The 27,628-nt window shown below is 38.6% G+C and overlaps 1 protein-coding gene across 6 annotated transcripts in view; it reads right to left on the minus strand.

The window, feature by feature from the left end:
* PREX2 (phosphatidylinositol-3,4,5-trisphosphate dependent Rac exchange factor 2) overlaps positions 1-27,628 on the minus strand; it is a 356,760-nt gene that overhangs the window by 20,945 nt on the left and 308,187 nt on the right. The window lies entirely within an intron of this gene.

The following is a 27,628-nucleotide window of genomic DNA, read 5'->3' on the forward strand; positions in this document are numbered from 1 at the left end:
TAGAGCAATTACTATTTGTACTATGTCCATGTCTCACTGCTGAACTAACTATACGCATTTTTGACTCTCTAGTTTAAGACTATCTCTTTTTCTAGGACCAAAGGGCCTGATCTGGAAGTTTTCTCATGGGCAAAAGTGGAAGCTGTATACATAGCAAGATTACTGACAAAATCATTTCAAAAAAGAGGTGGTTCCACAGTGTCCTGTCCCAGACATCAGGAACAATGGAAACTGAGAGAGGCTGCGGTTGGTAGGATCAAGGCTGGGAGTGGTCATCTTGGACGAGGGTGCAGCAGATCGCCAAGGTGGTGTGGGATCAAGGAGCACCTCTCTTCACATCTGGGGTGGGGCTTCATTTTGTATCAGTGTGGAACTCTGTGCCCCAGCCTTTTCTGAAGGTCTTGGTGTTCTTTGTAATTTGATTCCCAGCTCAGAGCAACACCAAGCATTTTATAAACTGGATAAGAGCAATTTGTGGTTGCTTTTCACTGTCTTGCTGAGGACAGAAAGACAACACGTTACCACAAATCGACTAGGCTGAAGGACAGTACTATCAGGCTGAGCCAACAAAAAGAACACCCTCCACACCAATCCTGTGAATAACACAAAACTAAACTAAACAGAATTTCAAAATAATTAAGTTCTTCTTGGATTATATCTTTATGTGAAAACCGAATAGCATTTCTTTTGTTTATAACTCAGGGGTCAAAGATACTGTGTGAGTAACAATGATACTCATACTCAAATTAACATGTGCATATATACAATAATAAAATCCATTTTTCCAGCCAAGAATGCCTATGGAAAGATTTAGTTATGGTACCATTTGATTTTAACTTTGGCAAATGTATTTTAAAACATTTCAAAAATAAAAACAAAAAAATTGGTATTCAGATTATATACATAATATAATTACTATAGTGTTTTTTTAAAAAAAAAACTTTTGTGAATCGATTAACCAGATTTGTAATATTTTTAGAAAGTAAATCACTTTTTAAAAATCTCAAGAACAAACCAACCAACAAAACAAAACAGAAACATCTTCAATTTTTCTAAATTATCTAGCCGGATGTGAAATTGAGTAGAGAATTACAAGTAGAATACTTAAATCATTGAATTATAATTACTTAATAGTTTTCATAAAGCTGACATTCCCTTAACTGTTTCTGAGTACTATGTCTATTTTTTCTGAGTGAAGAAATTATTTTTTTGAGATATAGTCTCCTGAAATATTAACTTTTTTTATCATAGAAGATTAAAAACTAGATACTTTTTGCAAAGCATGATGCCAAAGACCCATGCCTGTTCCACTACTCTAAAAACAAATATTTACATAATGCTTTATGTTTTTAAACACTTTCTGTAAACTTTCAGGTAATCCCTATGTTAATCCTATGGGTGATTCCTTCTAAAGCTGAGACAACAAAGCCTCAAAAACTCACCCACATTTACAGAGCTACAAAATAGAAAAATGAGATTGGGATTTAGGTTTTTCCACTCACTTCAGAATTCTTCAGGTAAAATTACAGTTGTTTGTGATAGAGATTCTTTAATAAATATCAAGTCTATATTATGGGGCAATTCCAAGTAGTATGTTTCATTTCACAAAAGGGACAACAACGACCTTAAAGTCATATATAGATGTTAATAGTGAATTGTCCAACATCTTTTTACAGCCAAATTTGAATGGATGGTTGCCAATTATTAGACTTGAACCTTGAATAAAAATTGGTGGGTTTTTTTGCTGTCATTAGTTTGCACACTGTAATTAAAGATGGAGAAGTCTCTGATTTATAAATTCCATGCTGCAGGAAGCAGTTAGGCTCTTCTGTATAAACAGATAACTGGGACAAGATGTGATAGATTTTATGTGTATAAACAAATGTGTATAAACAAATAAAATAATATGGATGCAGAAACAGAACATTCTGTATGCTGATGAGAGGGAAGAAAGAAGTGGGAAATCTATGGGTAGCTTGGTCCACGCTCTCTAAAATAAACAATAAAGCTACTGACAAAGGGGCAGCCTCTGTAGTTGCTGATCCTTTCTTCACTCTGCTCCAAGGCTCCTGAAGGCAAAAATAAACAATACCTCACTACGATGCTGCCATTTTTTTTTTTTTTTAAGAATCCCAGAAACAGAAATTTTATGTAAAATAGCATCCACAAAGTATTTCAAATGAAAAAGACATGGGCTCTGTTGCCCAACCCTTTCTTCCTTAAAAACATTCTCCTTGGGAAGGGACAAAGAAAACAAGCTCTATTTTAAAACTCTACCTATTTAGGCTTCCCTGGCTGGCTTCTGCTAGAGCAGAATTTGGTGTCACTTGGTTGAGACAGGTGGTTATTTGCTCCTGGCCAAAGAAATTACAGCTCAATCCAAGCCAATTACTACTAATGATGTCTTTATGTATGGAAGTATATATGCATTTGTTTTCATTTTTCTATTCACCTGGGAAACATAAAATATCCCACAGGTCAAAAGTTCTAATAAAAATAGAACTAGATGGTGGTTTCACAAAATAAATGGGGGGGGGGGGGGGTTGGAGAGAGAACATGGCCTCTTGAACCCTGTAGTTACACTTCCTAAGAGTGGAAATCTGAAATGGCTTGAGTTGCACTCTCGAACTTGTCTCAGAGGAACTGCAGCATTGTTCTGAGGCACAGGAAGTATTTTCTCGTTGCTTCAGAAATAATGGGAATGAAAACTTGCCTGTGGTTCAGTGCCCACAACATTTTCAGCACCACAGTGAACAAGCATCTATCAAGGCACCATCTGTGAAAAACATAACCATCCACAGGAGTGCCAATCTGACCACAGGCAGCTGCCTCTGGCCTCCTGCATCATTGTCTTCCTGGGGGATAGCCAGCTCCCTGGACAACATCCCTTAAGTAACCTGGAACTTAGTTTCCATTTCCACATGATGCAGGAAATATTTTCCATTGATTTCAATTCCAAAACTAAATGATGCTTGATACTATTGCTTGATACTATTACATTTAAGTGTGGTAAGAAATTATATATGCTAGAAAAGAGTAGGAGAGGAGGGGCTGCCTGGGGGGTTCAGTCAATTAAGCGTGAAACTCTTGATTTCAGCTAAGGTCATGATCTCAGGATCATGAGATGGAGCCCTGTGTTGGGCTCACAGTCAGGGGTTGTCTGCTTGTGATTCTCTCTCCCTCTCCTTCTGACCCAACCTCCACTCCTCCCACCCTGCTTTCTTTCTCTCTCTCTCTAATAAATAAATAAATAATTCTAAAAAAAAAAAAGAAAGAAAGAAAGAAAGAAAGAAAGAAAGAAAGAAACGGGGATGGAGCTTTGGGGCACAGAAATCTTTCAGGGTTTAAATGGGGGCAAAATCTACAAAAAGGGAATGGAATATACTCCATCCCTCAAAGCCAAAAGCTTTGCAGAAAGTTGGGGTAATGACAGCAATGATGAGAAAATAAAACTAGGATGCCACTTTAATTGAAACATCAGAAACTGGCAAGGGATTCACATGGTGTCTTAAACTATTGGAGAGACACTATTCAAATCAGTTAGAAACTACATAACTATGGTTCTGAGTGGTGTGGATTGGAGCCCATTCTGATATGGACAGTAAACAGAAATGCTATAAACATGGAATAGAAACTTCAGACACCCCAAATAATGTGAAAACAAATCACAAATGCATAAATGAAACAGCAAAGAAAGAGGGAAGTTGAGGGAATACTATATATACTTTGCTGAGTTAGTATTAAATTGTGTATTATGCTGATTACATTTTCTAGAGTTCTATGCCGATGGCATTCGATACTTGTGTAAAGGGGCATACTTACCACCAGGTCATAGTGCAAGATCACAAAATTTAGAATCTTGGCTCTTGGTTCCAAACAAGAAGGGGATTATTTGGTAAAACATATAAAAGGCAAAAGATTTCCTTTCATATAGTCATAATTATTGAATATGTTCTTAAGAATTATGAAAAAAAAAAAAGAAAGACAACTATCATATGATCTCCCTGATATGAGGAAGTGGTGATGCAACATGGGAGCTTAAGTGGGTAGGGGAAGAATAAATGAAACAAGATGGAATTGGGAGGGAGACAAACCATAAGTGACTATTTATTTATTTATTTATTTATTTTCTATTTTAATTTTTTTTTTATAAACATATATTTTTATCCCCAGGGGTACAGGTCTGTGAATCACCAGGTTTACACACTTCACAGCACTCACCAAATCACATACCCTCCCCAATGTCCATAATCCCACCCCCTTCTCCCAAACCCCCTCCCCCCGGCAACCCTCAGTTTGTTTTGTGAGATTAAGAGTCATTTATGGTTTGTCTCCCTCCCAATCCCATCTTGTTTCATTTATTCTTCTTCTACCCACTTAAGCCTCCATGTTGCATCACCACTTCCTCATATCAGGGAGATCATATGATAGTTGTCTTTCTCTGCTTGACTTATTTCGCTAAGCATGATACGCTCTAGTTCCATCCATGTTGTTGCAAATGGCAAGATTTCATTTCTTTTGATGGCTGCATAGTATTCCATTGTGTATATATACCACATCTTCTTGATCCATTCATCTGTTGATGGACATCTAGGTTCTTTCCATAGTTTGGCTGTTGTGGACATTGCTGCTATAAACATTCGGGTGCATGTGTGACTCTTAATCTCACAAAACAAACTGAGGGTTACTGGGAGGAGGGGGGTTGGGAGAAGGGGGGTGGGGTTATGGACATTGGGGAGGGTATGTGCTTTTGTGAGTGCTGTGAATTGTGTAAACCTGGCGATTCACAGACCTGTACCCCTGGGGATAAAAATATATGTTTATAAAAAATAAAAAATTAAAAAAAAAGAATTATGAAAAAATAGATTAATCAGAAATCTCTCATAAATAACCTGTTGTCAATGTATGCCAGTTCTACTACAAGGTAAGTTTCTTTATTTTACCTTCTTTTCCATTTCTGTACTTATTTCCCCAAGTCAGCTTTTGACTATTTCTCTCCACAATTACTGCTTTTTAACTGAGCAACCTTGGCCTTACTGCTACATGAGTATTTCTGAAAATGTGTATCTTAAAAGCAAACTGGTTTCATGATACACCATGCAATGTATCCAATTAAAAAAAAATAAGCTGAAATAGACCCATAAATACAGAGAATAAAGTAATGGTTGCCAGAGGGGAGGGGCAGGGGTTGGGCAAAATAGGTAAGGGGAGAAGGTGAAACAGGCTTCCAGTTATAAAATAATTGAATAAATAAGTAAGACATGGGGGTTGAAAGGTACAGTCAATGGTATTATAATAGGGTTGTATGGTGATAGATGGTAGCTACACTTGTAGGGAGCACAGCATAATGTAGGGAGAAGTTCAGGTCGACTATGTTGTAGACCTGAAACAAATTTAACATTGTATATCAATTATACTTCAAAAAACTTTTCAAGTAAAAAATTTTTATACAGAAAAGAATGAAAAATAAAAAAGCAAAATGATTTTTGGTCTATTTGTCATAAATGAACTTGCTAGATTGGACTTGCTAGATTCAAAGGGACCTTGCTCATCGCCATGTTCTAACCCTCACTAGACTTTGTCTCTCTTTTTGGCTTGTGCTTCACTCTTTGGATTTGATTGCACATTCTGTTTTTCCAGGCTTTATTCCCAGCATTCCCTAGTAGAGCTCCCAGATTATCTCAGCAAGAAAGACTGGTGTGGGCTTGTGGGAGAACTTCAGAGTGATCAACACAGGTGTTCTGCCTTTTTAGCTACTATGGTTTGCTCCCTGATCTCTTAAATCCATGTATGTGATTATGGGAAACACAGGTTATTATCAGGATAATAAGTCTTGAGGTAAATGCAATTAATTTCAATTGTTCTACAAAACTTCATTAATGATTGGACATTTACCTATTGGCAATTTGTACACACTTGGGCACATATGATTATTACTATATTTTGATACTCTGTGTCCAGAAAATTTTACATGTAAAATATGTATTATGAATTGGAAGTACTATGATGTCATTTGACTTATGAGAAACCACTTGAAAGTTAATTAAATATTAATACATTGTTGTAAGCAAAATGAAGCATATAATTTTACATATATAAATATATAATAAAATTCACAATTTCATTAATATATTATATATAAATATGTATGTGTAAAATATATAACATAATAATGTAGATGTAATAAAATAATTCATTTAATAAATATTCTATATTTTAATTTTTAAAATAAATTCAGTGAGTAACCTTTCCAATTTTCATTGCTATATTTTTATTATATGGGGCATTTTTATGAGTGAAATGGAAAAAAGAGAAAAGGTTGCAACTGCAAATTAGTATAACTCAATTGATACAAAGAGTTACCATCTGTAGATACTTGCAGTGTTGCAGGACTGGGTGTTTTATATACATTTGCCATTTATTCCTTACAAGCACCATTGGGTGCCCCATATGCCTCTGTTTCTCAGATGGGAGAAGTTAACAGTTAATTTTACCAAGTTTAGGCAGCCTAGTAAATAAATGAACAGAGATTTAAACCTTCTAAATACAAATCCTATGCTCTTACCCAATGCTGAATCTTTATTTGTTTGCATAATTGTTTTTAAGGCCAAACTTGGAAATATTTTTCATAATAGCTAAGCTCATCTCTTCATAAAAGAGGTTAAATGAGGATGGTGCTTTATTGGATTTAAACGACTTCTTTCTGTAGTAATAAACTGTTGTAAAGCTCCTGATATATTACTGCAGGACTTTTTTTTTTTTTTTTTTAAAGATTTTATTTATTTATTTGACAGAGAGAAATTACAAGTAAGCAGAGAGGCAGGCAGAGAGAGGAGGAAGCAGGCTCCCTGCTGAGCAGAGAGCCCGATGCGGGACTCGATCCCAGGACCCTGAGATCATGACCTGAGCTGAAGGCAGCGGCTTAACCCACTGAGCCACCCAGGCGCCCCCTTACTGCAGGACTTTTATTGGAAAAAGTATTTCATGATTACAGCTTCATGGAGCAAATAATTCTTGGATAAAACCAGACTTTAGGAAAGAATTGTCTCCAAAAAGCACATCAATCCTAGTGCATTTCTTAGCTTTGGAGTCTGGAAAAAACGCATGCCTGAGAACCCCCAAAGACTTCAAAATAAATAGCTTTGTAAGAGGGAGTAGGAAAAGGAAAACCCATTATATAAATTTTCATGTCAAGTATCAAATGACTTGATTCAATGACATTTGAATTTGTGTCATCAAAATGCTAACTCCAATGGGCTTTAACGTATCAACTTTGCTGAGAGTTGATAGAAATTAGAACTGATTTTTGTTAAGTTGTTAAGTTAACTGACATTATAAAAACAGAGACTGAGTAAAGCATCAGAGGTAAACTGAGGTTAACTCAAGAATATTACATGTTTACTGAGTTTTGCATTTGAATTTTCATTCACACTATTAAAAGATGTGGTAACTAAAGATGTGCAGTCTAGGAAGGAAATGTTGGCAGTGTTTTCTTTTTTCAAATTACCTACCTAGAGGAAATTTTTCTAATTATCAAAGTAGAGGAAATAGGCTTTAACTGCATCTAGAAGAATTAGGTCAAAATGATTAAGAATAGGTGGAAGGAGGCATATAAATTAAATTCAGGAAAAATTTCTGTATGAGATAAAGGGTATTTAACTTTATATATATAAAGTGTATTTAACACATTTAATGGAAATATTTTAAAAGGGGTCAGAATTCTGGCTACCAGAAGTTTTTTTGGATACAATTGAACTTTGGAAGGCAGAAATCCATCCTATTTGGTGGTCGAGGACCTTTCCTGACCCAGACCCTTATTTCATCTCACTAAGATGTTCTAGTTTGTCCTTGGAAAAGCTCATCTTAAAGGTGGTGAAGGGTAGGGGTAGGGGGATGTCTGTTAGCCAGCTTACAAAATGGAAGAGCACAACCTCTTCAGATTGCTCTTGAAAGCAGATAGGAGGACAGGTCAAATGTGTCCACCTCAGGCTTCATTTCCCAGAGGAGGGATGGACTTACTCCTTTTTGGTGGGTACCATATACCTGCTGACATTCATATACTGTCTAACAAATTATCTTCAAAGGGCTTGCACTCAAGTGGCTTCATTCTCAACGTGTTCACAGGCATGATTGGATGGGTCTTGTCCTGCTTCATCACACCCAGTCATGTTATCACAAGGAGATACCCTTGGAATTGTTTAAGGAATTCTTGCCAGATATGGCAGTGCTCTGGTTCCTGTATGTATGGCTTTCCATGGCTACAGGAAGTCCTGAAGGACACGCTGAAGGACAGTTTAGCTTCTCTTTCTACACTCCAGACTTCCCATTCCATCATGCAGGGTCAATTTGGCTTCCACTCCAGCTCCATGCTGAGCATGGAGACCAGACCTGAATTCTAACTGGGATAAACCTGAGAACTCTAGCTGATTTAGCTAATGCCAACCCTGACCCTGGGCCTGGTAATCTTCAAATAAGGTGCCACTCCTTTTCCAATAAGCCTATTGTGTGTCATAGAAAAACCCTGAGGGAGACTGTGGTGGCTCAGCCCAGGTGATGCTACCTCTCCACCGAAAGCTGCTGAGCTTTTAAGTCAGAATTCAGCTCCAGGACAGAGACTGTTGTCTGGACTCAGGTATAAATGAGCGCTCCTGCCTGCATCAACAGGGAAACATCTCTTCAACCAGGTTCTAGTAAGAGTTTTGAGATCAGTTGATAACACCAAGGCCTTTATCCCTGACACCTTTCACCACTATGATAGGTCCAAGCCTTTCCATCCCCTTCACAATTCTGAATTGTCATCCTAGACCTTGGGTTTCCAAGCCCATCTTTGTTCTTTTGACCCCCTGACTATGTCTTTCCATTTCCTTCCATTGTGCCCACCTTACACCCTCAAACCTCCTTGTCTTAGACTCACACCATACTTATGGTATAATCCGACTCTTCTTCAATCCGACTGCCTCACCTTGCCTCTCCTCCTCCACACATCGTCATCCTGGAGAAGGTGGTTTTATTCCTTATGCTTGCCACTATCACTTCTAAATATTTTCTTATTCCTCCTCCATCCCAAGGCTTTCAGATGGATTATTGCAGTTGTTATTGGGTTTTACTTCCCTTTTGTTTCCCAAATGGGTAAAAATTACCCATGTTTTTTAAAAAGGTTGGCATTAAGGCTTAAAGTTTTTTTTTTTTTTAATTTTTTATTTTTTATAAACATATATTTTTATCCCCAGGGGTACAGGTCTGTGAATCACCAGGTTTACACACTTCACAGCACTCACCAAATCACATACCCTCCCCAATGTCCATAATCCCACCCCCTTCTCCCAAACCCCCTCCCCCCGGCAACCCTCAGTTTGTTTTGTGAGATTAAGAGTCACTTATGGTTTGTCTCCCTCCCAATCCCATCTTGTTTCATTTATTCTTCTTCTACCCACTTAAGCCTCCATGTTGCATCACCACTTCCTCATATCAGGGAGATCATATGATAGTTGTCTTTCTCTGCTTGACTTATTTCGCTAAGCATGATACGCTCTAGTTCCATCCATGTTGTTGCAAATGGCAAGATTTCATTTCTTTTGATGGCTGCATAGTATTCCATTGTGTATATATACCACATCTTCTTGATCCATTCATCTGTTGATGGACATCTAGGTTCTTTCCATAGTTTGGCTATTGTGGACATTGCTGCTATAAACATTCGGGTGCATGTGCCCCTTTGGATCACTACATTTGTATCTTTAGGGTAAATACCCAATAGTGCAATTGCTGGGTCATAGGGCAGTTCTATTTTCAACATTTTGAGGAACCTCCATGCTGTTTTCCAGAGTGGCTGCACCAGCTTGCATTCCCACCAACAGTGTAGGAGGGTTCCCCTTTCTCCGCATCCTCGCCAGCATCTGTCATTTCCTGACTTGTTGATTTTAGCCATTCTGACTGGTGTGAGGTGATATCTCATTGTGGTTTTGATTTGTATTTCCCTGATGCCGAGTGATATGGAGCACTTTTTCATGTGTCTGTTGGCCATCTGGATGTCTTCTTTGCAGAAATGTCTGTTCATGTCCTCTGCCCATTTCTTGATTGGATTATTTGTTCTTTGGGTGTTGAGTTTGCTAAGTTCTTTATAGATTCTGGACACTAGTCCTTTATCTGATATGTCATTTGCAAATATCTTCTCCCATTCTGTCAGTTGTCTTTTGATTTTGTTAACTGTTTCCTTTGCTGTGCAAAAGCTTTTGATCTTGATGAAATCCCAGTAGTTCATTTTTTCCCTTGCTTCCCTTGCCTTTTGCGTTGTTCCTAGGAAGATGTTGCTGCGGCAGAGGTCGAAGAGGTTGCTGCCCGTGTTTTCCTCAAGGATTTTGATGGATTCCTTTCGTACATTGAGGTCCTTCATCCATTTTGAGTCTATTTTTGTGTGTGGTGTAAGGGAATGGTCCAATTTCATTTTTCTGCATGTGGCTGTCCAATTTTCCCAGCACCATTTATTGAAAAGGCTGTCTTTTTTCCATTGGACATTCTTTCCTGCTTTGTCGAAGATTAGTTGACCATAGATTTGAGGGTCTATTTCTGGGCTCTCTATTCTGTTCCATTGATCTATGAGTCTGTTTTTGTGCCAGTACCATGCTGTCTTGATGATGACAGCTTTGTAATAGAGCCTGAAGTCCGGAATTGTGATGCCACCAACGTTGGCTTTCTTTTTCAATATCCCTTTGGCTATTCGAGGTCTTTTCTGGTTCCATATAAATTTTAGCATTATTTGTTCCATTTCTTTGAAAAAGATGGATGGTACTTTGATAGGAATTGCATTAAATGTGTAGATTGCTTTAGGTAGCATAGACATTTTCACAATATTTATTCTTCCAATCCAGGAGCACGGAACATTTTTCCATTTCTTTGTGTCTTCCTCAATTTCTTTCATGAGTACTTTATAGTTTTCTGAGTATAGATTCTGTGTCTCTTTGGTTAGGTTTATTCCTAGGTATCTTATGGTTTTGGATGCAATTGTAAATGGGATTGACTCCTTAATATCTCTTTCTTCTGTCTTGCTGTTGGTGTAGAGAAATGCAACTGATTTCTGTGCATTGATTTTATATCCTGACACTTTACTGAATTCCTGTATAAGTTCTAGCAGTTTTGGAGTGGAGTCTTTTGGGTTTTCCACATATAGTATCATATCATCTGCGAAGAGTGATAATTTGACTTCTTCTTTGCCGATTTGGATGCCTTTAATTTCCTTTTGTTGTCTGATTGCTGAGGCTAGGACCTCTAGTACGATGTTGAATAGCAGTGGTGATAATGGACATCCCTGCCGTGTTCCTGACCTTAGCGGAAAAGCTTTCAGTTTTTCTCCATTGAGAATGATATTTGCGGTGGGTTTTTCATAGATGGCTTTGATGATATTGAGGTATGTGCCCTCTATCCCTACACTTTGAAGAGTTTTGATCAGGAAGGGATGTTGTACTTTGTCAAATGCTTTTTCAGCATCTATTGAGAGTATCATATGGTTCTTGTTCTTTCTTTTATTGATGTGTTGTATCACATTGACTGATTTGCGGATGTTGAACCAACCTTGCAGCCCTGGAATAAATCCCACTTGGTCGTGGTGAATAATCCTTTTAATGTACTGTTGAATCCTATTGGCTAGTATTTTGTTGAGTATTTTCGCATCTGTGTTCATCAAGGATATCGGTCTATAGCTCTCTTTTTTGGTGGGATCCTTGTCTGGTTTTGGGATCAAGGTGATGCTGGCCTCATAAAATGAGTTTGGAAGTTTTCCTTCCATTTCTATTTTTTGGAACAGTTTCAGGAGAATAGGAATTAGTTCTTCTTTAAATGTTTGGTAGAATTCCCCCGGGAAGCCGTCTGGTCCTGGGCTTTTGTTTGTTTGGAGATTTTTAATGACTGTTTCAATCTCCTTACTGGTTATGTGTCTGTTCAGGCTTTCTATTTCTTCCTGGCTCAGTTGTGGTAGTTTATATGTTTCTAGGAATGCATCCATTTCTGCCAGATTGTCAAATTTATTGCCGTAGAGTTGCTCATAGTATGTTCTTATAATAGTTTGTATTTCTTTGGTGTTAGTTGTGATCTCTCCTCTTTCATTCATGATTTTATTTATTTGGGTCCTTTCTCTTTTCTTTTTGATAAGTCGGGCCAGGGGTTTATCAATTTTATTAATTCTTTCAAAGAACCAGCTCCTAGTTTCGTTGATTTGTTCTATTGTTTTTTTGGTTTCTATTTCATTGATTTCTGCTCTGATCTTTATGATTTCTCTTCTCCTGCTGGGCTTAGGGTTTCTTTCTTGTTCTTTCTCCAGCTCCTTTAGGTGTAGGGTTAGGTTGTGTACCTGAGACCTTTCTTGTTTCTTGAGAAAGGCTTGTACCGCTATATATTTTCCTCTCAGGACTGCCTTTGTTGTGTCCCACAGATTTTGAACCGTTGTATTTTCATTATCATTTGTTTCCATGATTTTTTTCAATTCTTCTTTAATTTCCCGGTTGACCCATTCATTCTTTAGAAGGATACTGTTTAGTCTCCATGTATTTGGGTTCTTTCCAAACTTCCTTTTGTGGTTGAGTTCTAGCTTTAGAGCATTGTGGTCTGAAAATATGCAGGGAATGATCCCAATCTTTTGATACCGGTTGAGTCCTGATTTAGGACCGAGGATGTGATCTATTCTGGAGAATGTTCCATGTGCACTAGAGAAGAATGTGTATTCTGTTGCTTTGGGATGAAATGTTCTGAATATATCTGTGATGTCCATCTGGTCCAGTGTGTCGTTTAAGGCCTTTATTTCCTTGCTGATCTTTTGCTTGGATGACCTGTCCATTTCAGTGAGGGGAGTGTTAAAGTCCCCTACTATTATTGTATTATTGTTCATGTGTTTCTTTGATTTTGTTATTAATTGGTTTATATAGTTGGCTGCTCCCACATTGGGGGCATAGATATTTAAAATTGTTAAATCTTCTTGTTGGACAGACCCTTTGAGTATGATATAGTGTCCTTCCTCATCTCTTATTATGGTCTTTGGCTTAAAATCTAATTGATCTGATATAAGGATTGCCACTCCTGCTTTCTTCTGATGTCCATTAGCATGGTAAATTCTTTTCCACCCCCTCACTTTAAATCTGGAGGTGTCTTCGGGCTTAAAATGTGTTTCTTGGAGGCAACATATAGATGGGTTTTGTTTTTTTATCCATTCTGATACCCTGTGTCTTTTGACAGGGGCATTTAGCCCATTCACATTCAGGGTAACTATTGAGAGATATGAATTTAGTGCCATTGTATTGCCTGTAAGGTGACTGTTACTGTATATGGTCTCTGTTCCTTTCTGATCTACCACTTGTAGGCTTTCTCTTTGCTTAGAGGACCCCTTTCAATATTTCCTGTAGAGCTGGTTTGGTATTTGCAAATTCTTTCAGTTGTTGTTTGTCCTGGAAGCTTTTAATCTCTCCTTCTATTTTCAATGATAGCCTAGCTGGATATAGTATTCTTGGCTGCATGTTTTTCTCGTTTAGTGCTCTGAAAATATCATGCCAGCTCTTTCTGGCCTGCCAGGTCTCTGTGGATAAGTCAGCTGCCAATCTAATATTTTTACCATTGTATGTTACAGACTTCTTTTCCCGGGCTGCTTTCAGGATTTTCTCTTTGTCATTGAGACTTGTAAATTTTACTATTAGGTGACGGGGTGTGGGCCTATTCTTATTGATTTTGAGGGGCGTTCTCTGAACCTCCTGAATTTTGATGCTCGTTCCCTTTGCCATATTGGGGAAATTCTCCCCAATAATTCTCTCCAGTATACCTTCTGCTCCCCTCTCACTTTCTTCTTCTTCTGGAATCCCAATTATTCTAATGTTGTTTCGTCTTATGGTGTCACTTATCTCTCGAATTCTCCCCTCGTGGTCCAGTAGCTGTTTGTCCCTCTTTTGCTCAGCTTCTTTATTCTCTGTCATTTGGTCTTCTATATCACTAATTCTTTCTTCTGCCTCATTTATCCTAGCAGTTAGAGCCTCCATTTTTGATTGCACCTCATTAATAGCTTTTTTGATTTCACCTTGGTTAGATTTTAGTTCTTTTATTTCTCCAGAAAGGGCTTTTATATCTCTCGAGAGGGTTTCTCTAATATCTTCCATGCCTTTTTCGAGCCCGGCTAGAACCTTGAGAATTGTCATTCTGAACTCTAGATCTGACATATTACCGATGTCTGTATTGATTAGGTCCCTAGCCTTCGGTACTGCCTCTTGTTCTTTTTTTTGTGTTGAATTTTTACGTCTTGTCATTTTGTCCAGATAAGAGTAAATGAAGGGGCAAGTAAAATACTAAAAGGGTGGCAACAACCCCAGGAAAATATGCTTTAAACAAATTAGAAGAGATCCAAAATCGTGAGTGGGGAGAAAGGGGATAAAAAGAGGTTCAAAAAGGAAGAAAGAAAAAAAAAAAAAAAGAAAGAAAGAAAAGAAAAAAAAAAAAGAAAAGAATTTTTAAAAAAAGAATACACCTAAGAAAAATGTAAAAAAGAAAAAATATATATATTAGATAAACTAGTATAAAATCGTTAAAAAAGAAAAAGGTAACAGTTAAAAAAAATTTTACCCGAAGGCGAGAAAAAAAAAAAATGAAAAAGAAAAGATTAAATTAACTGCAAGACTAAAAAAAATCACAGGAAAAAAGCCATGAGTTCCGTGCTTGGCTTTCTCCTCCTCTGGGATTCTGCTGCTCTCCTTGGTATTGAAACCGCACTCCTTGGTAGGTGAACTTGGTCTTGGCTGGATTTCTTGTTGATCTTCTGGGGGAGGGGCCTGTTGTAGTGATTCTCAAGTGTCTTTGCCCCAGGCGGAATTACACCGCCCTTACCCGGGGCCGGGGTGAGTAATCCGCTCGGGTTTGCTTTCAGGAGCTTTTGTTCCCTGAGCGCTTTCCGTAGAGTTCCGGAGGACGGGAATACAAATGGCGGCCTCCTGGTCTCCGGCCTGGAGGAGCCGAGAGCCCAGGGCCGCACTCCTCAGTGCGCGCTCAGAGAACCGCGCCCAGTTACTCCCGTCTGCCTGACCTCCGGCCGCGCTCTGAGCTCACCGAGCCTGCGACCGGTTCAAGGTAACACGGAGCTGTGAGCTTACTGTCGGCTCTGTCTCTGTAGCCGGCTTTCCCGTTCCAATACCCGCAAGCTCTGCGACACTCAGACACCCCCGATCCTTCTGTGACCCTGCGGGACCTGAGGCCACGCTGACCCCGCGTGGGCTTCGCCCCGGTTTAGCCTCTGGAGCGATGTCCCTCAGCGGAACAGACTTTTAAAAGTCCTGATTTTGTGCACGGTTGCTCCGCCGCTTGCCGGGAGCCGGCCCCTCCCCCCGGGGTCTATCTTCCCGTCGCTTTGGATTCACTTCTCCGCAGGTCCTACCTTTCAGAAAGTGGTTGTTTTTCTGTTTCCAGAATTGCTGTTCTTCTTCTCTTCGATCTGCCGATGGATTTTCAGGTGTTTGCAATCTTTAGATAAGCTATCTAGCTGATCTCCGGCTAGCTGAAGCAGTCTCAGCTTGCTACTTCTCCGCCATCTTGACTCCTCCCCCAAGGCTTAAAGTTTTGATTTGACTCTTATTCCCATTATAATCCTAGATGACTTAAATATTGATGGGAGCATTCAATCAAAATTATGGCCTCACAGTCACTTGCTTTTTCCTGTTTCCTTCAGCTCCCACTCCCATGACTACACCCTAAAGCTTCCATCCCCCTTTCTGACATTCACATTTCAGTATCCCACTCCCTAGGAACCTTCACTGGTTGTCTCCCCTCACTCCCAATGAATTCTTTAAACTTACTGAAATTGTCAGTTCCTTTTCGCCCACTGGTCAGCAACCTTCTGGCTTTCTGTCTTTTTCTATGTTGCCTATACCCTTAGTTACAATTGTCAATAATTCTATTTTCCCTGTCAAATTGTAGCCTTTGATGAATCCAACCATTAGACTTTCTCATTATATACGTCAACAGGTTAATCTTGATAAAGAAACTCACAGCTATAAATTTATAGCCTCCTCCCTCTGGGTTCTCATCAAACACTGAACATAGAATCAGAAGCTGTCTAATCACACGTTGCATGTATTTTTAAAAGTTATCTTATTTTATTAAAATTTGGCTAAGCTCGAATGAATAAATTGATGTTCTATTTGTGGATTTTCACGAATACTGTTTGTGAGGTCTTTCAAATTGTAAGTATACTTTTGTATTTGAAAATGAAGAGATGCCAGGCTCTATTTGGTATATCTCCTAGACCAGGGATGGTAAACAAACTTGTTCTGCATGATAATTTCAATTGCTTGGAGTGCCAGTAACCCATTTGTACTGGTTTCTGGACATACGGCCCACAATTTGATGATAGGAGTTACACATCAAGGGTTAGGGAAGGCAGATATTCGCAGCCTAGAACAGTCTTCCAAGCAGTATCTGGCTGACGTTGATTCAACCTTTAGGTTTCAGATTGAATATGACATCTTCAAAGACTCTCATACTCCAGACTGCATTAGCTGTTCTTATCATATGCTTTCTTAGCATAGCTGTTAAATAGTCTCTCTTCCCCCAAAAGACTATAAGTTTCCCTAAAGAACCTTGCCTACCCTACTCACCCTTGTATCTTATGGTAGGATAGTGTCTGCCACTTAGTAAGTGCTTAATATATACTTGCTGAATAAATAAACTGATGGTTCCAATCTGCATGTTCAAACCTGTTCTCTACCTGTTCTTCCTATCCTAACCAAACTAGACCACTTATTCCTCTAAAGTCTCCACATTTCCCAACTTTGATACCTATAGACTTATTGTAGATTGGATGGCTCCTCCAGGACTGCAAACTCAACATGACTGATTTCCATTGTGTATCCTTCATTGTTTATTCTCACCTTCTCTAGGAAGCATTTCTTCATCTTCTTTTCCCATTTGGGATTCCTGAACTTTGATCACTTTCTTTTATATAGTTTTAGAACTATACAGAAGCTATCTTAAATTTAATTTGATCCAACTCTCTGATTCAACATATGAGAAAACAGGGCCCTAAAACATGTAGGGTCTTTCCCAGGGTGACTCTACTCAGTAGAGGACCTCAGCCTACAAGTCAAGTCTCTTGTGTTCTTTCCCCTGGACAATGTTGCCTTCCAGAGGTCATGGTCAACTTCACTGTTACCAGCTGTGAATTCTAACTCACCTGATGGATGTATGGATATGCTAGTAAATATAAATGATCATAATGGGGATACTCAGAATTTTTAAAAAGTGGCCAAACTTTTTTAAAAAATTAATTCTGCTTTCTCCCTCTCTGTTTCCCTCTCTCTCTCTTTCTAGCTATCTCTCTATAAATTTACTCATATAAATATAAATATATATGTGTATTTATAAATTAGGGTATTTGTATATCAGAAATGTTTACAGCAAAATGCATCTGTATTAATGATTATAATATTTGAAGAACATTGCGCAATGTCATGCAATTTGGATGCTGATTCTAGATTTTTTTAAAAGAGTGTTTAAAGCAGATTCCATCATGGTGATATTAATCTCTAAAGAGACGATTTCTTCCAAACAAAACTACAGCTTTTACAGTGAAAGCATTTAACAAAGGTTGAAGAGAGTTTTTGTAGAAGTATATTTTCTCTATGACCCCTACAGTGCCTTCCTAGTCCCCATTACTACCTTGCTGCCTGCTCTATTTTTGGTTTTACTTATTAACATGTCTTGTTGTTCATATGTCATTATTAGCAAAGATTGATTCAGGGGCCCTTACAGAAGAGAACATAATGACCATAGTCAATGCAACATTGTTCTACCAGAGCTATACTTTCTTATATTTTCTGAACATCTTAGCATAAACCCTGTCTGTTGTTCCTTGTTAACCACAACTAGCAAAACCATACTCACCTTTCAAGGCCCAGCCAAGTTCATGACTGACTCAGAATTCCTCCGTAAATCAGTCAGCAGCAATTGCTCCATCTGCCACATCCTAGGAGATGAATGAACCCTTGCACTGGGAACAGCATGAATAAGCATAAATATTTTCAGATAGGCAGAACCTACTTTTGTTGTTACCTCTTGTACTGGAACTTAACTATGGGGAAAAATAGAAAAAAATACTGCTAATACTGCATAACTAGAGCTCTAAAATGAGCAGGGTTGATAGTCTGGACATTTTTGATAAACAGGCAGTTCGAAACTAGTTGCCACTGGATGAAAGTTTAGAATAAGAAGCCTTAAAGTTTGTATTTCCTGAAAACACCCCTCACCCAGGAATAAATAAGGATAAAAGTTACTCTTTCAGAAACTGACAAAAAAATGAAAGTACCACTGGGGGGTGGGGGGAGGGAAGAGAGAGAGAGAGAGAGAGAGAGAGAGAGAGAAGGGTTGTATGATAGCAAAGGAGTATGTATTTAATGCTGCTATGTGCCAGGAATGACTTTAAGTATTTTAGTCAATTTATACAATCATACTGTGAAAGAGGGAGATTTGGCCAAAGTATCTGATTAGCCGGTGGTACAGACTGCTGGCCAACAATTCGCATCAAATGTATGTATGTATGTTTGTTCTTTCCACTATTCCACAGTTTCTGTGTGAAGATGCAAAATAGACTATTTTCCTAAAGGACCAACAAATATGGGCAATATGAGAACTGTTGTAGTAATGTGCAAGGCTTTTCCTGTGTGTCTGGCCCTGACCAAGTAGATCTGTGTCTTAGTCTTTTTAGAGTGCTTTAACAAAATACCACAGAATGGGTGGCTTAGAACCAGCAGAAATGTACTTCTCACAGGTCTGGAGACTGAGACATCCAAGATCAAGGAGGCAACAAATTCAATTCCTGGTAAGTGTTGGCCTCCTGGTTAATAGATGGCTATCTTCTCACTCTGTCCTCACATGGTGGAAGGAGCAAGAAAGCTCTCTGAGTCTCTTTGATAAGGGCACTAATCCCATCCCTGAGGGCTCCACCCTCATGACCTAGTCACCTCCCTAAGCCCCCCACCTCCACATACCATCCCACTGGGGATTAGGTTTCAACATAAGAATTTTGGAGAGACACATTCAGTTACATAACAGACTACTCAAACACAAGCCCATCAGCTAACCTGATAAGAGAGAGTTGAGAGAATTTCACAATTCAAAAATAAAAATTACAGTGAGTTTTTGTTATTGATTTATAACCCCAACACTATTATTAAGCATAAAATTATATTATTTTATAAGCATAAAAGGAAATTGAAATTTGGTTCTAACAGCAAATATAAAATCTGGGAATTAAGAGTTATTACATGAAATAACATGCACAAGATACACAACCTTATTTCATTTGATTTTTACTCTGAAAGGCCTAAAGTTTTTATATAAAATATTGGTTTAGGACAAGTGGGCACTGAGCACATTTTATAAGTATAAGACTCTAAGGATCATGCAGTAGGTTAGTAACCATCTTCTAGCCTTGAGAAAGGACTTCATTTAAATTCATCCCAATCAGCTTTTCCTCTGGGCTCTTCAAGGTCTCTAGAAAGAAGGAAGGAAAGAAAAGTCTTTATCTTCCTTTGGCAGAGTCTTGGGTGTATTTGATAAAGACTCAGAAATGAAATTTTTTTTTTTATCATTTGGACAAGAAAGGCTTTTGTGGGGGTATTGCCACTACTCCCGATAGTTTCTTACTTGTGATGCATTTTTAGTGTTTTGAAATTCTCTACCATCTGGTTTGCTTTGCCCAGTACAGAGCAGTCAGCCCTTGCTGGCTCTTCACCCCCAACCCCACTCAGCAGCACGAAGTGAAGATGCTGTGTGTTACAGTTCTTCCAGGGCCATTAAGGCCCCAGATATCAAAACATCAGAAGGCAGGATATAAGAGACAGGGTTACTACCGCCTGCTGGGCCCCCCACACTCAGCCAGGATCAGCAACATTCCTTCTGTCAATCATAGAATTAGCACCACCTTAAATGTAGAAAATCTCCTTATACATCTCCTTTCTGAGATTTTCCATTGTCTTTATGTTTAAACATAATAATAATGATGATTTTGGAAATGGAGGCATGGTTCAACTTTAACATCTCAAATGGTTCCTATGAACACTGGCAGAGTTTGCCTGCCGTCAAGTTTCCATGTTTTCAGTTTTTTCAAACAGCTGATTTTTTTCAACCATTCCCTTAATTAATGTCCATATAAATGCTCATATAAGATATTCCAGGTAACTTTTCACTCTGCCTCTTCCCTACAAGTGAATCAAGCAGACTCCACACTGAGCCTCACTCCACACTGAGCCTGAGCCTGAGCCTTGAAGAATCAGGCATCATTTGTTGTCTGCTGCCCTAGGCTCAGGCGGCTGATAACTCTGTTGTGTGATCTCATAGACTTTGATGAAATGGTCCCGGGAAAAATGAAACTTGATGACAGTCTTTTCCCTTTTCTCCTTTGGTGGAAGAATAAAGTGACAGTGGGTTAAAGTTTCTGCATAAGATGCTTGAACTGTATCCAAGAGGCTTGAGAAAAGCTGCAGGCAATGCCTCTTTCATGTTTTTGTGATTTATAATGTCAGATGTGAAAACACTGTGTAATGGCTTTTCATCTTCTTTCACTCAGAGTGCACAAGATACATTTCTTTCTGGATTTTGGTGTTAAAATTCAAGGCCACTCTTACTTTTTAACTTATGCAGTGAATTGCTACCCTGGTAATAATCATCAGGTACTGGTTTTTTATCCTATTCCAAAAGCAATGGTCAAGGATAAGTTCAGAATTACACACTCCATCCACGGTTTAGATTTGAATTCAAAATAGTGTGCCAAAGACCTTCTTTACTGTTTACTTTTTAAGAATGCTTTCATTCGGGGCGCCTGGGTGGCTCAGTGGGTTGAGCCGCTGCCTTCGGCTCAGGTCATGATCTCAGGGTCCTGGGATGGAGTCCCGCATCGGGCTCTCTGCTCAGCGGGGAGCCTGCTTCCCTCTCTTTCTCTCTGCCTGCCTCTCCATCTACTTGTGATTTCTCTCTGTCAAATAAATAAATAAAACCTTTAAAAAAAAAAAAGAATGCTTTCATTCTGGAGACAAAAATGTGTGTCATTTAAATGTATTAATCTGCATCATTTAGATTGCCATATTGTCATTTTCAACATTTAGAGGATGTCTGATACAAACATGGAGGTCATGTCCAGATCATCAATCTGCCAAATGTTTACTCGTACTCCTGTACCCATTTTCCCACAAAACATGATCTCTACCAAGGTTAACATCACACTAGAAACTTAGAATTGAGTAATGTATCTCTAAGGGTCAAAGCCAAATAAAAGAAGTCCAAGACATGTGTATTTACATACCCTAATTGTGAAAAACATTTTACCTAATAACTCCATGGCGGGGGGATAAAAACCAACAAAACAAAACGTAAGCATTTTCTTTCTCAATAGAGAATTGTCCAATGATCCCTTGCCTACAAGCTGAAAAACAAAAAACTCACTTTGCATAATCTCTTTTTTTCCCAAGATTTCATTTCCATATTTATTTATTTAGAGTGTGAGCACAAGCAGGGGGAGGAACAGAGAGAGAGGGACAAGCAGACTCCACACTGAGCCTGAGCCCAACCTAAGGCTGGATCCACAGCCCTGAAATCATGCATGACTTGAGCAGATACCAAGTCAGAGGCTCAACTAACTGAGCCTCCCAGGTGCCCCTACACAGCCCCTTATTGAAACTATAGCTCCGGCTCTCTCCCTTTCTTTTTCTACCAATTTTATTTTTATCTTTATTTTTTTTTTTTAAGATTTTATTTATTTGGGGGGAAGAGGGAGAGAGAGTTTCAAGCTGACTCCAGCTCAGAAACCCCTGGGCCCTATGAGCAACTGGATCTCCCCACCCTGAGATCATGACCTCAGCCAAAACCAAGAGTCTCACGCTCAACTGACTGTACCACCCAGGTACCCTTCTTTTCTATGAATTTTACTAAAAAAAAAAAAAAAAACAACAAAAAAACAAAAACAAACATTTATAGTTGCACTGTTTTCCACATCTGCTCCATACATAACCTACTATAACCTGGCTTCTAAACCAAGTATCTCTTTTAAAGGTAACTACTACTGGGGCACCTGGCTGGCTCAGTGGGTTAAAGCCTCTGCCTTTAGCTCAGGTCATGATCCCAGAGTCCTGGGATTGAGCTCCACATCAGGCTCTCTGCTCAGCAGGAAGCATGTTTCCCCCTCTCTCTCTGCCTGCCTCTCTGCCTACCTGTGATCTCTCTCTCTCTCGCTGCGTCACATAAATAAATAAATAAAGTCTTTTTAAAAAAGATAACTACTACTACTACTACCACGTTCCTATTTTAGGTTTAAAAGACCAGGAAATTCACATAAGTGGAAATATCCTGATAAACACGTCAACACAAGATAAAGCATGTAATTAAAATTGGCACATGAATATTCTAGTACTACTTCTGTGGCCATCTGTTGTTTATGTCTGCCCAGGATTCATTCCTGTTTCCGGTAATATCACTCTGATTTCCTTTTGGGAATCCTTTGACAACTCCTACTCTTAATCAGGAGACAGAGGATGTAATCCTTGCCCACAACAGAAGCATCTACTTGGCTCTAGGGATTAGTTTAGGGGAAGTCACATGACTCTGACTAGACCAATCAGAAGCAAGCAGAAGTTTTGAAGCAATTTTGGTAAGTTCTCTTCTGCTGGTATTGGTAAACTATGAAATAAAAGCTTAGTGATGTTGGTAACCAGTTTGCGGTCATTAAAGTAGAGCTGGTCTGAGAAAGGAGCTAAAACAGAGGAAAGCAAAGTCGAGAGGTAATGAGAAATTTCTGATGACATTATTTTAACCCTGGAAATTGGTCCTGCCCCACAGATCCACCTACAGCATTTATCAGCTTTGCTTCACCTTTTTTATGTTTTGTTTTGGCATTAAAACCAGTCAGACTTTGGTTTCTATTACTTATATGGAAAGAACTGGACTAACACAAATATCATCTAATGTTGGTAATGATGCCAGGCACTAGGTGCTCTTGGTGTCATTGTTAATTACTATAATTAAAAAAAAAAATACATATACTTCTTGATCTTACAAAAAAGCTTGTAAGATGTTTGCAACTAAAGATAAAGGAAATGCAAAAAAAAAAAATAAGTAAATAAAAATAATTCAAGGGCAAAATGCCCTTTTCATTTCTTATCATATTCATGATCCTGGAATCATTTGACAATTCGCTTTTTGAGCTCTTATTTTCATGACTTCCATGACCACCCAATTTCTTGAATCTCCTCCCAACCACTTCAAATATTTCTTTTGGATTTAATTCACAGCATCTTTTCTTTTGCTTAAATTTTAGTGTTCCAGAATTTTATCCTCAGATCTCCATTAGTCAACTGTCCAAGCTAGAAACTTTGGCAACATCCTTAATTCTTTTCTTTAATTTACTTCCCTACATCGTATGGATGAACAAATCTTGCTAATTTATTCCTCAAATATTTCTCAAAATTCCCCTCTTCTCTGTTATTGCTGATACTCTTTTGTTAAGAATTCCATCCTTTCTCCTTTAGACCAGAATTCTCAAACCCAAGTGTGCAAAAAGAATCACCTATAAAGTCTATTAAAAATGAAGTCACTGGGGTGCCTGGGTAGCTCAGCTGGTTAAGTGTCTGCCTCAGCTCAGGTCATGATCTAAGGGTCCTCATATGGAGCCCCACATTGAGCTCCATGCTAAGTGGGGACCCTGCTTCTTGCTCTCCCTCTGCTGTTCCCACTGCTCGGCTCTCTCACTTGTGCTCTCTCTCTCGCTCAAATAAAATTAATTAATTAACTAATTAATTAATTAATTAAGAAAAAGAAAGAAATCCCTGAGCATAATCCTTCCAGGGATTCTGATGAATATGGCCTGAGAATCCCACTCTGAGAAAAACTATTTTTATCATTGTAACAGCCTCCTAACTGCACTGCTGTATATGTTAACTCTTTTGATCATCTATTTGTTTACCTGCTTGAATATTTCCAAATACTCACCACAGCCCACAAGATAAACTACAAACTCCTTAACAGGGAACACCATGCTTTCCAACTGCAGCTAACCCCTCTACTCTCATCTCTCTCTTCGCCAAATAAGCCATCTGTCTGAAGAAAACATCTCTGTAGTCATTCCTCCTACTTTTGTCTTTTTTCTTTTTAAAAGATTTTATTTATGTATTTGACACAGAGAGAGGAACACAAGCAGGGGAGTGGGAGAGGGAGAAACAGGGTTCCCGCTGAGCAGGGAGCCTGATGTGGGGCTTAATCCCAGGACCCTATGATCATGACCTGAGCTGAAGGCAGATGCTTAACGACTGAACCACCCAGGAGACCCTCATCCTACTTTTATCTTAGCTCAACCTCATACAAATAATGTTCTATTACCTAGTGAACATTAGAGAGCTTCCAAGTGTCAAGCTCAGTGTTAAATTCTTAACCTCTGTTACTTCATTTAATTCATGCTATTGCCCTGTGAAGTAAGTGGTATTGTTACTACAGTTTTACAGCTCTGGGAGTCTGAGGGTCAAAGAAGTAACTTGTCCATGGTTACAGAGCTAGTAACGGCTGGAGTAGGCCTCTAAATCAGAGCACTAGATTGTATACCTGGCCATGGGTTTGCCACACATCTAAAATATGCACTGCTCAAGGGCAACAGAGTGGGTGCTCAATCTGAGCAGTTGACTCTCTGAAAGAATGAATGCTGGAAGGGAAGAATAATAAAGAAGGGAATCACTATGTTTATTAGCCACTTTCTTAAAATGTGATTTCATTTTCCTTACTGATACTAGTTCGGGAGCTTGAGGAAGAAACTGGCTATAAAGGTGATGTTGCAGAATGTTCTCCAGCTGTGTGTATGGATCCATACTCACAGTCTGACAAACTGTACCACACACATTGTGACAGTAACTATTAATGGAGACGATGCTGAAAATGTAGCATTTAGAGAGAGAGAGAGAGAGAGAGAGTGAGTGCATGTGTGCACACACAAGTGGGGACCAGTGAGCAGAGGGAGAGGGAGAGAGAGAATCTTAAACAGGCTCCATGCCCAGTGTGGAACATGATGCAGGGCTCGATCTCATGACCCTGAGATCATGACCTAAGCTGAAATCAAGAGTTGGACACTCAACCAAATGAGCCACCTGGGCACCCAATAAGGCTACCTATCAACTACTATTTGAAAGTCATCTAAAACTCATTCTATATTTTTAATAGAAATTTTTGAGATTGTTGTAGATTCACATGCAGTTCTGAGAAATAATTCAGAGAAATCTCACATTTATCCTGTTTCCTTGAAAAGTAGTATCTTGAAAAAAATAGAGTTTTACAACCAGGATATCAACATTAATATTGTCAAGTGGGGGAAGCCTCCATCATCACAAAGATCACTCTTGTTGACTATGAATAGACATACCCACTTCCTTCCTTCCTGCTCTCTAATCTGTTCTCCATATCTATAATTATGCCATTTCAAGAATGCTATGTAAATGGAATCATAACAGTATGAAACCTTTTGCAACTGGCTGCTTGCAGAATTCTTTACATGTTCTAAGACACTAATTTGTTTGATATGTAGTTTGCAACTATTTTCTCCCAATCTGTAACTTGTCTTTTTTGTCTTCACTAGGGCTTAAAACAGAAAAAAAAGTTTTAAATTTCAATAAGGTCTCATTTACCAATTTTTTCTTTTACGGATCATGCTTTTTGTGTCAAGACCCAGAACTCTATCTAGCCCCAGATCCTGAGAATTTTCTTTTATATTTTTTTTCTAAGATATTTGTAATTCTATGTTTTACATTTGAGCCCATGATCTTTTTTGAGTTAATTTTTGTATGAGGTGTAATGTTGGGTTCAAGAATCATTTTTATGCCAATGCTGTCCAGTTGTCCTAGCACCACTGGATGAAAAGTCTACCCTTCTTCCATTGAACTGTTTTTGCAATTTTGTGAAAAAATGTCAATCTATGATTACCTTGAAATAAAAGTTTAATAAAATAAAATTGTTTGTAGGTGATGAGAATGTTTTGGAATTAGCTAGACTGACTGCTTCACGACACTGTGAATATGCTAAATGTCTGTGAATTGTGTGCTTCACGATGGTTGATTGGATGCTATGTGAATTTCACTTCAATCTTAAAAAGTGGAGAAAAAAAAGCTTATCCTCACTAAACTTCCAACTAACATTTTATGCAATTCAAATAAGTTTTTCAAAGGGCATATAAAAGTCTCTTCTCATATCATCATCGAACTTATTTTCTCTATGTTTGGTTATAGTTTCCAGATCCCCCATCGCTAAAGTGAGGTAACATCCTCATGTCTAACCTCTGAGGCAGTTTCAACAGTGAATCCACATGTGGACAATTAGAGCAGCAGCAGTTTTTGTGGACCTAATATTTCCTGGCCATCAATCCCAAACGTCCTTACTCATTCTTTGACCATCTTTTATACTCTCACTTGTCTTCACCTTCTGAACTAATGTGCCCTAAACAGAACACACTATTATATCATGTGGTGACCACTGCATTTTTTCTTGGAGTGCACAGCCCTGGAATAATATATTTTATCACTTTTCTGACAAAGAGTTCACAGATCTCTCCTAAATAAACACAACATAGTGAGTCAAGGGCAGGGAGTCTAAGAACTCTGTGACTTGCTACATTCTAGACAGTCTTATGCTTAAACTTCCTCCTATGTATCCTCTTTAATTAATAGTGAAGCGGCCCACACTTACCTCTGGAAAATTCCTGATCTCAAGGAATCTTGAGGTGACTTGGACACTCATGTTATCAAGACCTACCTTAAACAATCAGTGAGATATTTGTATTACTACATTCAGATCATATTCAAATGACCAATCAATGTCAGTCTGGGAAACCCTAAACTTAGTATATTTCAAAATACTTTCCAGGAAGAGAAAAGAGTCAAGAGTGAGAATCTCAACTGACTGAGCCACCCAGGCTCCACAACAAGTCTTTAATAAAATATGTCCTACTCTCTAATAAGTTTGGAAAACATAGCATAGCATCCCTCTCGACCAAAGCCATGATTTTCTTAAGTGTATTAAAAGGTGAGAGAAATCCCATGATAAAAACACCTGTTTAATTTCATGTGTCTTAAGCATATTTTGGCTACAAAATACTTTGTGTATGTCTCAATAGCATCTCTAGAATACCAGTGTCTGGAATGTTGTCCTAAAACAAATTGCCTGTGCTTGCTGATTCCATATTTTTCTTATTACTATATGAAGTTCTACAATCTCAGGGAATAGCAGCAATCTCCAAAAAGTAAAATCTAGCTATTGATTTTTGTTTCCTTCAATGATTATTTTTTTTTTACTTTTCTGAAGTTGCCCCCACAATCAACAACATCTACATTTTTCAAACTCCTCATTGGAATTTCCTAATTCTCCTCCTTTTCCTCCTCCTCCCCCTTCCCCTCCACCCCTCCCCATCTCTCTCCTCCCCTTCCACCTTCTCCTCCTCCTTCTTTTTTAAGTAAACTCCACCCTCAGTATGAGGCTTCAACTCCCCTAACTCCGGACCCTGAGGTCAATGGTTGCGTGCTCCACTTGACTGAGCCAGCCAGGTGCCCCTATGATGCTCTATCATTGTTGTAAAATAGAGATATCAAGTTCTTTA

Source organism: Mustela lutreola, chromosome 3 (genome assembly GCF_030435805.1).
Source record: "Mustela lutreola isolate mMusLut2 chromosome 3, mMusLut2.pri, whole genome shotgun sequence".
NCBI lineage: Eukaryota > Metazoa > Chordata > Mammalia > Carnivora > Mustelidae > Mustela > Mustela lutreola.